The sequence below is a fragment of the Xenopus laevis genome, chromosome 3L (genome assembly GCF_017654675.1).
Source record: "Xenopus laevis strain J_2021 chromosome 3L, Xenopus_laevis_v10.1, whole genome shotgun sequence".
NCBI classification, from domain to species: Eukaryota; Metazoa; Chordata; class Amphibia; order Anura; family Pipidae; genus Xenopus; species Xenopus laevis.
The window spans coordinates 44,107,329-44,122,428 of NC_054375.1; the positions used below are offsets into that span (position 1 = coordinate 44,107,329).

Here is a 15,100-nt window from a genome sequence, read left to right on the forward strand (position 1 = left end):
CCGGCTAATGCCAGAGAGAGACTGATGTATGATGCCATAGAAAGTCATTATTTATTGGGCTGGTGAGGGGGCTGCTCAGGCCTCTCTGTACCGAAATGGCATGATTTATGTTGTATCCCAGTGTCCATCTGGTAGACAGGAACACAAGGAGAAGGAAATATAATTAGGGGCAGAGTTATTTAAGGTTGAGTTGTTTTTTCCATGAAAACTTCCAGTTTTCGAGGGTATTTTTAAGTCAAAATAGATTTTTTGGGTTAGAAAAAGAAAACTCTTTTTTTTCAAGATTTATTATTACCCAATCCTGGCAAGAGCTCGAATCCGAAAATACACCATCTAAAACCTGTCGAGGTCTTGTAGGAGTCAATGGCTTTCAAATGGGTGTCACTGACTCCCTTCTAAAAAACGAATTCTCTGTAAGGCTACAAATGTATTGTTATTGTTACTTTTTATTACTGATCCTTCTATTCAGGTCTCTCCTATTCATATTCTAGTGTCTTATTCAAATCAATGCATGGTTGCTAGGGTAATTTGGGCCCTAGTTACCAAATTGCTTAAGATGCAAATTGACAAGCTGCTGAATAAAAAGCTCAATAGCTCAAAAACCACCAATAATAAAAAAATAAAGCCAATTGCAAATTGTCTCAGAATATCCCTCTCTACATCATACTAAAAGTTATCTCAAAGGTGAACAACCCCTTTAATAGCCTTCATGATATTTTTGATGGGTTTTGCTTGTAAATTTGATCAATTCACGTTACCCACTTGTTTTGCAGATTATGTCTCTCCCCAACTCCTTCCTCACTTATTTTCTTTCTATCTGTCTGATCAGATACAGTATGTGCAACACCCCTATAGTGCACCCTAGGCATCTACCTACTCTACCTACCTCTAGTTAAGGCTTTGACTAACTCAACACTGCATATTATTATCAGGTGAAAACAATTTTTTCTTCCTGAAGGTCAGAACTCTGTCCAACTTCTGCACAAATTGCAATGCCAGACTAATCAATTCTTAAAGGAGAAGGAAAAGCTAAAACTAAGTAAGCTTTATCAGAAAGGTCTATATAAATACGCCAGTAAACCCTCAAAGTAATGCTGCTCTGAGTCCTCTGTTAAAAGAAACACTCAATTTCTATCCTTCTATTGTGTACACATGGACTTCTGTATCAGACTTCCAATTTTCAGCTTAAACCTCTTTGTCCCGGGCTTGAGCATGCTCAGTTTGCTCCTCTCTCCCTATCCCCCTCCCTTCTCCCCCTCCCTTCTCCCCTGACTGCTGTAATCTGAGCTCAGAGCTAAGAGCAGGAAGGGAGAGACTCAGACAGGAAGTGATGTCACACAAAGCTTATATGGCAGCAGCTATCCTAAACAAACAGAGAGAGCTTCTAGAGCTGTTTACTCAGGTATGGTAAAGCATTTTGCAGAATAAATATAGTGTTATAGTTTGCATTAGTGTGGCTAATCTATTGGCAATAAACTGCTTCGGTAGCTTTCCTTCTCCTTTAAGGGGAAAATTATGTTACAAAGATAATTAGATGCAAATATGCCTGTGATGCTGTTGGAGTGTTCAGGAAAGGGTGTGTCGGCTACTACCTTTCCTTTTGTATGATTGTCTCCTATAGCATCTATATAGAAGTGTTTGCATGCAGAAGGACAATGTTTACTGTATATGCATTTGTGACTTACCTCCAGGTGGGGGCACCCCTATAACTGACAAGCCCAAGAATGTATGATTTTTATTATAATATCTTTATATGGCCCTAACATATGCCGCAGCACTTTATAAAATCCACTACAGTCCCTTCAGCTATAATTATTATTATTTACTCTCTACTTGGCTTGAGTTTAACAGCGCCATGGGGGTCTACATTCTGCAGTACATAAAGGCAATGTCTTGGCATAATTTCAATAATACAGTGTTTTAACACCACACAACTCCTTACATATTCAGTATTTACTCTGAATGAAAAACTCAAACAGCATTCAAGCTATATGGCCATGTGTGTCTGTCACACAATGTATTATGCCTCTGGCTTTAAAAAAAACATGTTTGATGTTTCCAAAGAAGCCATGTGGATTTCATCTGCATTATGGAGAAGGGGAGGGGGTGAAGCATAGGGAGAACATGCAGTGTCTCACGTTCCTTTTTTAACACGTATAAGTTAAAGAGGATTTCAAATCCCTAAGGCTTCCAAAGTGCTAGTACAGGTATGGGACCTGTTATCCAGTATGGTCGGGACCTGGATTTTTCTGTATGAGTGGTCTTTCCGTAATTTGGATCCCCATGCTAAAAAAATAACTAAAATATTAAATAAACCCAATAGGATTGTTTTGCCTCCAATAAGGATTCATAATATCTTTGTAAATAATAACACAGTACCTTGTACTTGATCTCAACTGAGAAAAAGGTAATATGCTTTAACATTTTGAAATATTTGATTAAAATGAAGTCTATAGGAGATGGCCTTCCCGTAATTTAGAGCTTCCTGGATAACGGGTTTCTGTATATAGGATCCCATACCTACATGCTACATCTTATTATCTTAAAGCTGGGTGTATTAAGAACCAATATCTCCTAAACTGGTTCTATTCAATTTAACAGGACAAACATAATTCAGTTATTAGGCCAATCAAAAGCAGTAAATGCAACTTTCAGAGTTGGAGGAGGGTTGTATGGCTCAACCTCTAGTGGTGACTCTAGTGGTGACATTACATCAAAGCTGAGCCCCTCAACAGATTTCAGGGAATGGCTTGTTCTACTTCTAGGTAAAATGTAAAGCCAGGGGTCTGCACTGGGTTATGATATTACTTTTTGTGGTGGGCCATTTTTCTTGTAGCACATTATGAACAACTGCTTGTACAAAGGTGACACAGTGTAATTCTGGGGTTCTAGAGTTTTTAACTAAAAATTGGTTTTGTGGATGCTATTAGCCCTTTATGCCTAAAACTAGATGTTATTAATTCTTTAATATTGCTGTATATTATTTCAAGAGAATCACGACCTATTCCATATGATCTGCTGCTTCTTTTATGTTGATATTTTATGCCTTTCAGGTAAGGAATATGCTGTGGAAAATATAGACATTTACTCTTGCATACAATAAAATATGTTAATTGTAATAATAATACAGGTATGGGATCTGTTATCCGGAAACCCGTTATCTAGAAAATTAAGGAAATATCATCTCCCATAGACTCCATTTTATCCAAATAATCCAAATTTTCAAAAACCATTTCCTTTTCCATGTGATAATATAACAGTAGCTTGTACTTGATCCAAACTAATATATAATTAATCCTTATTCGAAGCAAACACAGTCTACTGGGTTTATTTACATGATTTTATAGTAGACAAGGTATGAAAATCCAAATAACGGAAAGATCTGTTATCTGGAAAACCCCAGGTCCCAAGCATTCTGGATGGCAGGTCCCATGCCTGTAATAATAGCAATACGGTGTATCAACTCAGTAGCAGGGTTCAGTGCTAGGGAGTGGCTGACAATGTGAAAATATTGTCCTTTATAACTGTGACTTTAGATATAACCAATAAAAACATATTGCCTCATTCAAAATCCTTGGTTGGAGCTTATGTTGAACATGATCCTACCAGAAAGTGTTTAGAGAAGGATAATATACAGACCTTGTGGCTTCAGAGTTGTAGACTAGAGCACGTGCACAATAGTAACATCTTTTATAGATAGATAGATAGATAGATAGATGATGGATAGATAGATAGATAGATAGATAGATAATAGATACATAGATAGATGTACATTGCAAACGTTCATTTATTGTGCAGTTTTTCATAGAACTGAGTGGAAAGAGCCTGGACTGGTACAACTTTTTTACAAAAAGGAGCACCAGCCTTGGGAAAAAGGAAAGCAGTTTCATACTTTGAGGGCTGCCTAACATTTGAGGGATACTTAACATCTTGCCACTCCCAGGGGCACATTTACTAAGGATCGAATTTCGGAGTGCAAAAAACTTTGAAATTCGATCATTGAATAGGGTAGTTCGACATTCGAAGTAGAAACTCGAAGGATTTTTAAAATCATACGATCGTACAATGAAACGTTTAATCGTATGATCGTACGATTTTACCAAAAATCCTTTGATTTCTTAAAAACTTGCCCAAACACTACAATAATAATAAATCTGTGTTATAAAATCTTATATACACACACCACTTATAATTGAAAGTACCTGCACTCATAAATCGCTGAGTAAATTAGGATTGTAAAAATTATTGACTCGGTAATGGTATCCTAGAGCTAGCTTTAGGCTGTCTGTTATAAAGCAGCAAATCTTCTAAGTATCCCCAGATAGCTCACGCAAGGAATGAGCTCACTTAGTGTATGGGAAAAGTGTCTCATCCTGGCAAAACATATTCACTTCAGGCATATTCTTTTAATAAAGGGAAGCCGCAGCATGCTGTAAGAAGAGACGTCCTGGCTCTAGTTCATAGCATGTTTCTACAGGAAGCAGCATTACCTCAGCTAGAAAATGTTCTTTAAAAAGTATTATACCAGTAACCCTTACAAAAACGTACAACGTTGTTCTTTTGAGATCCTCAGTGCTGGAAACGTAGCACGTACAGTGTGATTTCTGGGGTGTATCTTAAAGGGATTCTGTCATGAGTTTTATGGTATAGTTTTTATTCCTAAATTACACTGTTTACACTGCAAATAATTCACTCTACCATATAAAATGTAATTCCTTATCCAATAAGTGTATTTTTTTTAGTTGTTATATTGCTGTGTAGGCAGCCAGCTCAGGTAATTTTGCCCGGTCGGGTCATGTGTTTTTAGAAACAGCCAGTGCTACACTATGGAACTGCTTTCTGAAAGGCTATTGTTTCTCCTACTCAGTGTAACTTAATGGGGTCGCAGTGGGACATTGATTGTTACTATTGAGTGCTGTTCTTATGTGTACCAGCTTTTATCTGGTTACCTTCCCATTGTTCTGCTGGGGGGACGGGAGGAGGGTGAAATCACTGCAACTTGCAGTACAGTAATAAAGAGTGACATAAGTTTATCAGAGCACAAGTCACATAACTGGGGGCACCTGGGAAACTGACAAAATTAAATTGAATTAATTAAAAAAAAATCAGTTTGGTAATTTGAAAAACAAATTTCAGTGCAGAAGTATGCTGGAGCAGCAATATTAAATAGCAAATTCATTAGTATACAATGAAAAAAAAACACAAAGACAAATTAAACTTTGAAAGGCTTTATTAAGAAATAATTTACCGAAACTCTGCTTGCGCGCCTCTTCAGAAAAGGCGATTCACTTGATTTCTCCTCCCTAAATTCCTTATTGGAGATAGCCAGGGAGGAGAAATCAAGCGCAACACGATGGATCGTCGCTAGGGTTGCCACCTGGCCGGTATTTTACCGTCCTGATTGGTAAAAATGATGGTTGATCGCAATGTTATTAATAGGGAAAAAAGAAAAATATATAGGAAGGCCGGTATTTTTTCCAGAAAAGTTGGCAACCCCAATCGTCGCCCTGTCACCTTTTCTGAAGAGGAGCACAAGTGGAGTTTCGGTAAGTTATTTCTTAATAAAGACTTATCGACTTTAAAGTTTCATTTGTCTTTGTGGCTTTTTTTTCGTTGTATACTAACGAATTTTAAAAAAACCAAAAGTTGATGTTACTGGTCCTTGGGACAGTTTTAGTGATAACCCTGGTTGAGAGCATGTACAAGTGCCTGGTTTAACCTAGATTCACTGTATGTGTTTAAAGGAATGTGATATTGTTTGTGAGCACATACTGCAATACATATTTGTGTGGTGGAATACATATTTGTGAAAAAGTTTGCTTGATTTCTAGTTATTTATGACTGTATATTAAAATGTTCCCATAAAAACGGGCATGGAGTTAACAGAGATATCAGTAACTTGCTTTGCAGTTGCCCTGCTTTATATAAAACTCATTTCTGATCACCGGGCATTATGATTCTAAAATGATTGCGTTTAGTTCTCAGGTAACCCACGTTATAACAACAAAGGCTTTGGTTTGTGTTTCAAGCAGCCACTAGGGATGTCGCGGACTGTTCTGCGGCGAACTTGTTCGCGCGAACATCGGCTGTTCGCGTCCGCCGCAAGTTCGCGAACGTCGCGCGACGTTCGCCAATAGGCGTTCGCGTCAAAATCGTTCGACCATTCGGTCGCTAAAATCGAACGATTTTCGTTCGATTCGAACGAAAATCGTTCGATCGAACGATTAAAATCCTTCGATCGTTCGAATCGAACGATTTTCGGATGTTCGAAGTTCGCGAACTGTTCGCGAACTGTTCGCATTTTTTGCCGGTGTTCGCGAACGGCGTTCGCGAACACATTATCGGCGGTTCGCTACATCCCTAGCAGCCACAACAAAGCGAGAGCACTGAAATATATTGTACTAATTCAAAAGTACAGCAATACTCTGCCAGCAAGGGCAATGGCATTCTGTCCCTCACATAAATATAAAAGCAATTAGAAAAGGAATATGGCTTGGACTATGCAATGCAGATTGTAGAAGACCCAGACACTAAGGGCAGTGGTGTAACTCGATGTACAAAGGCCCCACAACATTGGTAAATTGACCTGTTCTACCAAGATATATTGAAATTGCTGTTTAATTAGGGCTACTGTGCCCCTAAACTCCTTGGCCGGGTCTTCTTCCTGTGTAGTTGCGTCCATGACTGAGGGGGTTTGTGTGGTAGAAAGTGTCCCGATAAAAACATCTGAGCTTAAAGCCCACCCCCATCCCTCAGGAAACTGCTCAACATAAAAAGCCAAACACAGTCTCTGACACTGACCAGAGCCATTTTCTACCACTCTCATATACACAAAGCAATATGTTACATATGACTCAGGAGTCTCTGGATGAGTAATGAGTATCTTCAGACGGCTGCTGCCAGAGACCCTGCAATGTCAGGAGAGGGGCGGACACGTATGCACACACAGATAACTTTCTACTTTTTTTACTCTTTTGAGGGGCCCTACACACAAGGGGACTTAGGGCAAGGTCACACGTGGTGTTTTTACGCTGAATATTTTTAAAAGTGTGCAGCCAAGCGTAAATATGCACAAAATGAACCCTATTGAAAATAATGGAATACACACTATAGTAATTAATAAATAAACAGGGCGCTTGTGAGCCAACATCTGCCACGCAACGCCAGTATTTACGTTTTTTTTAACAGAAAGGCCAATATGCCATATTATTGAACTCTATGGAATCCGAAGGTTTGGAAATACACTTCGTATGTTCAATATGGCGGCCAAACTCTCGTGAGATTCATTGCGCATATACGTATTTACGGCTTTGTATCCTGGTGCCGTAATTATGTTGTGCATCAGTACGGCAACATTTTGCATGTAAATTATTTTTTTTTCACAAAGGTTTATTAAATTCTTCAGAGTGGAATTGTGGAGAATGAGAAAACCCAGAAAAGGAAAAGAAAACTACAGGCTGAAAAATGCATATTATCATGCGTATTTACTCGTTTTTCTAAAACCGCAATGTTAAAATGCGACAAGTGACCTTGCCCTTAGGGTAAAGCCACACACTGAGATTCTGGGAGATTTAGTCGCCCAGTTTCAAATCACCTCTTTTTCGGGCGACTAATCTCCCCGAATAGCCTTCCTGCCGGCTAGAATCTAAAGGGCAGAGACACGGGAAGATTCTGGGAGATTTAGTCGCCCGGCAACTAATCGCCTCTTCTTCAGACGACTTATCTCCCTGAAAAGCCATCCCGTTGGCTAGAATCTAAAGGGCAGAGACATGGGAAGATTTGGGGAGATTTAGTCGCCCGGCAACTAATCGCCTCTTCTTCGGGCGACTTATCCCCCCCGAAAAGTTATCCCGCCGGCTAGAATCTAAAGGGCAGAGACACAGGAAGATTTAGATGCCATGCGACTAATTGCCTCTTCTTCGGGGGACTTATCTCCCCGAAAAGCCTTCCCACCGACTAGAATGTAAATCGCCAGTGGGATGGCACTCAGAGTGCTTTGTTTCCAAAGTCGCCCGAAGTTTCCTCGTGAGGCAACTTCGGAAAATGAAGCCAGCGATTTACATTCTTGTCGGCGGGAGGCAGTTCGGGGGGAGATTAGTCGGCCCTAAGAAGAGATTTGTCACCGACTAAATCTCTCCGAATCTTAGGGTCTGGGGACACACGCAGATTCGGGGGGGGGGTGTGGGTTTGTCACCCGGTGGCAAATCTCCTCTTCTTCGGGGCAACTAATCTCCCCGAACTGCTTCCCCTGCTAGGTATGGTTGGCACCTTTTCTAGAAAAAAAATACCAGCCTTCCTATATATTTATCTTTTTTCCCTATTAATAACATTGGGATCAACCATAATTTTTACCAGCCAGGCCGGTAAAATACCGGCCAGGTGGTAACCCTACTGCCGGGTAAAATGAAAATCGTCAGCGGGAAGGCACTCGGCGAGATTTCTTTTCCGAAGTCGCCTCACGAGGAAATTTTGGACGACTTCGGAAAATGAAGCTGTCCGAGTGCCAGTTATGAAGGTATTTTGGGGAGATTATCGCCTGAAGAAGAGTCGCTTTGTCGCCGGGCGACTAAACCTCCCCAAATGTTAGCTTCTGCCCTTACCCTTAGGGCTAGACGAGTAGAGGTGCGTCCAGAAAAGAATAGCGAGAATATAGGTCTCTGCGAGGAGGTTCCACTAATAAAGTAAGGGGCACACGAGAACATCACAGGACAAGCAGCAGCATATCGCACCCTGGCAATTGCTAAGCGCAGACAAATACAACGCAAACATCTGCTTTGGACACCCCCTCCCATTCTATACATCTGCTGCTCGGCACCTCCCCCCCCCCAGTTACATCTACAGTGGATCGGTCCTGGGCGACACGTATTAATGTTCATGAGCTGCGTGAGCCATTGCACGAGCAGTAGGGGGGGGGAGCAGACGGGGCCGGATAGGACGTCAAGGTAGAGAGGGCTGTGCTGGCTAAATGGGAGGGGAGTGTGAGCCCAGGCTTGTTTCTATTATACAACTTGCTATGGGAAACTTCTAGTTCACTGGTGCTCGGGAACACAGGCTCACGTCTGCTTAGTACAGCGCACCCAGCTGAGAGTGGCAGAGGTAAGAGGCGCACATGCTGCTCACGGTGCTAATAGCGCCACTCTTTATGGGAAGGGGCTTTAAATGGTGCTGTAAATATAGGGGGTTGAATGTAACTTATCTAACTTTTATTACATTTTCAGGTTGCGAGGTTTTGAAATTTAAAAATAGAAATGCAGGGGGTCCCATTGGGATTTAAAAAAAAAATCAATGTTCCCAAATCAGAGAAGTTGGTTGATGTTTGATTAAAAAAAGTGCAGTAACCATGGCAACTAAACACCAGTTCACCTTGCTCATGTAAGGGTGAGGCCACACTGGGCATTTAGGGAGTTTTGATCTCCTGGCGACCATATCGCCTCATCTTTGCGGCGACCAGTCTCCCCAAACGCCTTCCCTCACTCTGCGCCGGCTAAAATAAAAAAACGCCGGTGCTAATCACACGCGGCAACTCTTTTTTTTTTTTTCATTTTAGCCGGTGCAGACTGAGGGAAGGCGCTTGGGGAGATTGGTCGCCGCAAAGACGAGGCAGTTAGTCGCCAGGCAATCAAAACTCCCTGAAATGCCCAGTGTGGCCTCACCCTTAAAAGAGGTAGAAGATCTGGCTGCAGCAGGTTATTCAATGTGTGAACTTTTTGCACAAATGTTAGTGAGACGCAGGCATGCACCATGAGTAGGGTTGCCACCTTTTCTGGAAAAAATACCTTCCTATATATTTATCTTTTTTCCCTATTAATAACGTTGGATCAACCATAATTTTTACCGGCCAGGTGGCAACCCTAACCATGAAGGGTTTAATTATCTGCCTAATTCGACGTTTTCTCTTCAAACAGGGCAAAAGCAAGTGCTTCAGTCTTTATAGGGTAATGGTGCCTGGACGGATTCTACACATCTGTTTTCTATATAATTTTTCACTATAGCGTTTGGGAGACGAAACACTTTAGAATCTCCCCTCATTCATTGATGATATAATTGCCGGCGACGACAGGTGCCCACGCGAGTGCTAAAATCTATTTAATCTCCCAATATAAAATAATGACCCTTCCTCGCCTTTTGTACCGATACTGATCGTTGTGTGTGTAACTCTATATGTATGTAGTTCATGTGATTTCTTTGTATGAACCCATTTGTTTTACAGCGCTGCGCAATATGCTGAAACTCTAAAAATACACGATAATAATAATGATCGGTTATAAAATACCAAATGTCCACTACAGTATATGGGTTGTATGGAAAAGGGCATGTATACAGAAACAGTCCGTTACAGTAGCCACATAAATTACCTTTGACATTTGAAGTGTATTTTTGAGGAATTTAACCACCTTATTGTGTTTCTTTTAGAAAAAAAAAAACTCTTCTGTTATAGAGGGTGTCTGGCTGTTGAAGTCCAACAGTAGCCTGAGGGATGCAGGTGTACCTTGCAGTTCAGAGGTTTTATGAGGCACAATGTTTTTATGCTGCTCTTTGGGCTTTTTACTAAAACTGGGTACTTTGTTGAGTATAACTGAGTAATGAGATTCACTCTCATATTCTTTTTAGGACAGAGAAATACATGGAGATACGGGGAGATTAGTCACCCAGCGACAAATTGCCTCTTCTTCAGCGTCTAATCTCCCCGCAATGCCTTCCCTCCGGCTAGAATCTAAATCGCCGACGGGATGGCACTTGGAGCGCTTTGTTTTCCGAAGTAGCCCGAAGTTGCTTCACGATGAAACTTTGGAAAATGGAGCGATCCGAGTGCCATCCCTCCGGCGGGAAGGCAGTTCGAGGAGATTAGTCGCCCGAAGAAGAGGCAATTTCTGGCATTCGGGGAGATTAGTCACCCAGCGACAAATCGCCTCTTCTTCGGCGACTAATCTCCCTGCAATGCCTTCCCGCCGGCTAGAATCTAAATCGCCGACGGGATGGCACTTGGAGCGCTTTGTTTTCCGAAGTAGCCCGAAGCTGCTTCACGCTGAAACTTTGGAAAATGGAGCGATTCGAGTGCCATCCCTCCGGCGGGAAGGCAGTTTGGGGAGATTAGTTGCCCGAAGAAGAGGCAATTTCTGGCAGGCCGACTAAATCGGCCTGAATCTCCACGTGTGTGTCTGCCCTTATTTACCTGCTACAGGTATTTATTATTAATTATATGCTTTGTGTAGTTATCTGTAATGTGGTTATGCTTAGCCACCAAAAGTTAGTTATGGCCGCAGGATTTTTTTGCCCCTGAGAAGCACGCTCCTAACATTTTATTCAAACTTTTAAATCACTCCACTCTCCCAAGTGATTTAACGGGCAATCCCAAACAACAGAGCCAGTGCCTATATTGCTCTTCTCGGCACATGGAAATCATTACGTACACTTTATAGCAAAGAGGGGGGGTGGCAGTCAGGTAACCCAACAACCTGATACTTCAGTGTTCTGTGAATGCCACATTGTGCCTGCTTGTAAGCTCATTCTGTATTTCAGCTGGGAGGTATTTAAACAATTTTAAACATTCACTGTAGATGAAAGTCATGTTTGGCCACTGGGTTAACTCACAGTGTTCTTCTATGTTTGAAGAAGGAAGAACACTATTTGCAACTTTTAGGCATCATTACAGATTTGCTATGATGTTGCGTTTTACAGTTCCTAAGCCCCATGAGAGAGAATGAACACCCGATGTATGGGTACATTGTGTGTCTGTAAATGTCTGAACTAAAAATAACATGCAGCCCTTTACTTTTGTGTTGGACTTGGCATTTTAATTTTTCCAGTAGTTTTCTGTATTGCGCGCCCTTAAAACCAGCTGTGTTTAAATATGTTTTGGCTGCAGCTCAAATTGTAGACCAATTCCCCATGTAGAAATGAACGGAAATGTACATTATTGTATTGACCCCTGTTTGTTGTGTTAACGTTCTATTGCTCTACTGTACAGCGCTGCGTCTACAAGTAGCACTTTATCAAAAAAAAAAGTAGCACTTAAAAAAATATGTACAGAGCAGTTTTTATTGTAGTAAATCCAAAGGGCGAGTCAACCCCAAAATAAAAATGTGCCTAATGAAAGAAAACATAATTCAAAGCAACTTTCCAATATACGTTTATTAAAAATGTTTAGTGTTTCTAAATATAATTGCTGTTGAAAGCAGCATTTGTATAACTCTTGGTTGTTACGTTTTAAACAATGCTGTAGAAGTCTTAGGTCCCCAGCAAAGTCAGGTCTGTTAATCAGCTGCCTCGTCTTACATTGTATCAACAGTCTGAGCCACCAGGACAGACAAACACTGCATTCAATTGCAATATAGGTATGGGATCCATTATCCGGAAACCCATTATCCAGAAAGATACAAATTATGGGAAGGCCGTTTTTCCATAGAATCCATTTTATCCAAATAATTCTCTGTTTCTCTGTTTATTATTCTCTGTAATAATAAAACAGTACTTGATCCAAACTGAGAGATATCTAATCCTTATTGGAGGCAAAAACAGCCTATTGGGTTTATTTAATGTTTTTTAAGGTATGAAGATCCGAATTGTGGAAAGATCCATTATCTGGAAAACCCCAGGTCCCGAGCATTTTGCATAACAGGTCCCATACCCGTACAAATAAGTTAAAAACCATAGAGAGTTTGTAATGAGTTTATATTGCAAAATTGCTTAGAATGGTTATTTATTTCATTATCTTTTGGGTTGACATTCCCTTTAATGTAGCCATAACTCTGTGTTTCACATTCTTGAACATGGGGATAAAAAAAAGTATGCATAAGGGTTTGTTCACACCATCATTTGTATGCTGTTTACTATTAGCCCTATTTCCATTATTATCAGTTGAGACTTATTGGTGCTCTATAGTTCACACCTTTGGTGGCTTCTGTTGAACTCAGATGGGTTTTTGGATTATTGCTGTGCAATGAAACTTGCCCTGCAACTACGATCCAATGTTCCGAGGCAGATTGCATAGCCTGAACTCACATCTAACTTAATCAGAAGCAAAGCAAACTCACAGCTTTATTATCCACTCATATGTCCCTTATTATCTCTTCCAAACATGGATTTTAATTTTAAATCCACAGATGGAAAATTGGGCAGGAGCGGGGAATGTGGGTTAAACTTGCAATGTTTGAAAAATTTGGTTTTAGTTACTTCCTTGGTTTTATGGCTGTAATTATATGGAGCGAGAAATCAAAATAAACTTGGCAAGAAAATAGATGACACATACAGCTAAGGATTTTTAATTCCAAGATTAAGGGGCAGATTTATTAAGGTTCGAATTGGAAATTCGAATTTTCAAGTTGGATTTTTGGTCTAAACTCACAAGTTCAAGTTGGGAATAATCCAAACTGGAATTTGAGATTTATCATACCTGGACCCTGGGAATAACTCGAATTCTACTATTCGCCACCTAAAACCTGCCGCGTTCATGTAGATGTCAATGACAGGGATCCAGTGACCCATTTGAAGATTTTAATAGCCTTCCTGACTTTCGAGTTTTTTTCAGAGAAATTCGATTAGAGTTTTTGGGTCGGTAATATTCGTTTGAGTTTTAGATATGAGTTTCTCTTTAATAAGATACTATTCGAATTTCAAGTTCATTTGCGGGAAAAAGAACCTGTGATAAATCAGCCCCTAAGAGTTTTTGTGCATTCAAAAGTATTTGCCACTGGCATTTCCCACTGATGGAGGAATGCCAGTGCCCACCAGACAGTGTTTCTACCTACTGCCATTCACTTTACTGAGTAAATTTCCTCCCAAAAGTGCATGCTTGAGACTGAAATTTACTTTGCACAGTGCCAGGTGGATGCAAGTAAATTATGCTTTCCTAAAGATCACAGGTCTTGTCAGATACTCACATATGAATGGACCTTTGTTTGACAGGATCCAAGCTCAGTGTGTTCGGTGGAGAGAAGGAAATGTAAATAAATGAAAACCATTTGCCTGAGACTTAAAAGTTTAAAGACTGCCTAGTAGAATAAAGGAAAATAATGCAAAAACAGATTAGAAGGCCAGTAATGTTAATATAGATTTAGGGGGTTATTTATCAAACGTCGAATGTTAGAGTATTTATGAATCGAATGATAAAACTTAACTGGAAAAAAACTCCATTCGATGAGTTCAAGTTGCGAAACCCAAAAACTCGAATTATTAGAGTTTTTGGGAAAAACCCTCTGGAAAAAAACTTCATAAAGGCTATTAACATCTTCATATGGTTCAAGGGACCTCTGCCATTGACTCCTACATAACCTTGACAGTTTTTAGATGGTGTATTTTCAGATTCAATCTATTTCCAGGGTCAAGGTATAATCTCAAAAATTTTAGTTTTTAAAAAATTTTTTTAGATCAACTTGAAAACTTGAGTTTTCATGGAAAACACAACTCAAACCTTAATAAATAACCCCCAAACAAAAGATCATATACCAGTTTTCCCTTTTACAATAGGACTTTACTTTTATATGATGAAAAGACTTTCACAGCGTTACTTATTGGGATTTAAAAAATGATTTTTCTTTCTACGAGTCCTGTGATAAATTGTTCCTCCGTTTAATACACATTAATTTGTTTAATTTGTTATTATATTTTTATTATCTGCTTAGTACCGGTTTCAAGCTCACCCTTAAGGTTTGCTGGTCCGGGTGCGCAAAGCCCCAGACCCCTCGCAAGGTCACCGGATTCAGCTTCCCAAATGAATGAAGATATAATATCTTTCCCGGACTTCGTTGTGACCCAGGTGCAGCCGCCCTGAGTCCGTCGCTAAGGGAGAACGAAATACTGCACACACCAAAATCCTGGACAGCGCACTCTTCGGATCACTCAAGGAATCGCTTGATCATCAAACCATTGGTAAAAAACTTGATTTTATTAAATATTTAACATTTTAACAAACTGTATAGCCCTGCGCCATGAGGTCTGACGCGTTTCGTGTCACTGCACTTCATCAGAGACCTCTAAATGTTAAATATTTAATAAAATCAAGTTTTTTACCAATGGTTTGATGATCAAGCAATTCCTTGAGTGATCCGAAGAGTGCGCTGTCCAGGATTTTGGTGTGTGCTTTACTTTTAAATACATTTCT

General features: G+C 40.2%; 1 protein-coding gene across 3 annotated transcripts in view; it reads left to right on the forward strand.

The window, feature by feature from the left end:
- p4ha2.L (prolyl 4-hydroxylase, alpha polypeptide 2 L homeolog) overlaps window positions 1–15,100 on the forward strand; it is a 95,506-nt gene that overhangs the window by 50,078 nt on the left and 30,328 nt on the right. Inside the window, exon 1 of one of the 3 annotated variants that reach the window (XM_018251083.2) lies at window positions 8,899–9,096. The exons of 1 other annotated variant lie outside the window; for it this stretch is intronic. The gene's annotated coding sequence lies outside the window, so the exon portion shown is untranslated. 3 annotated transcript variants of the gene reach the window in all.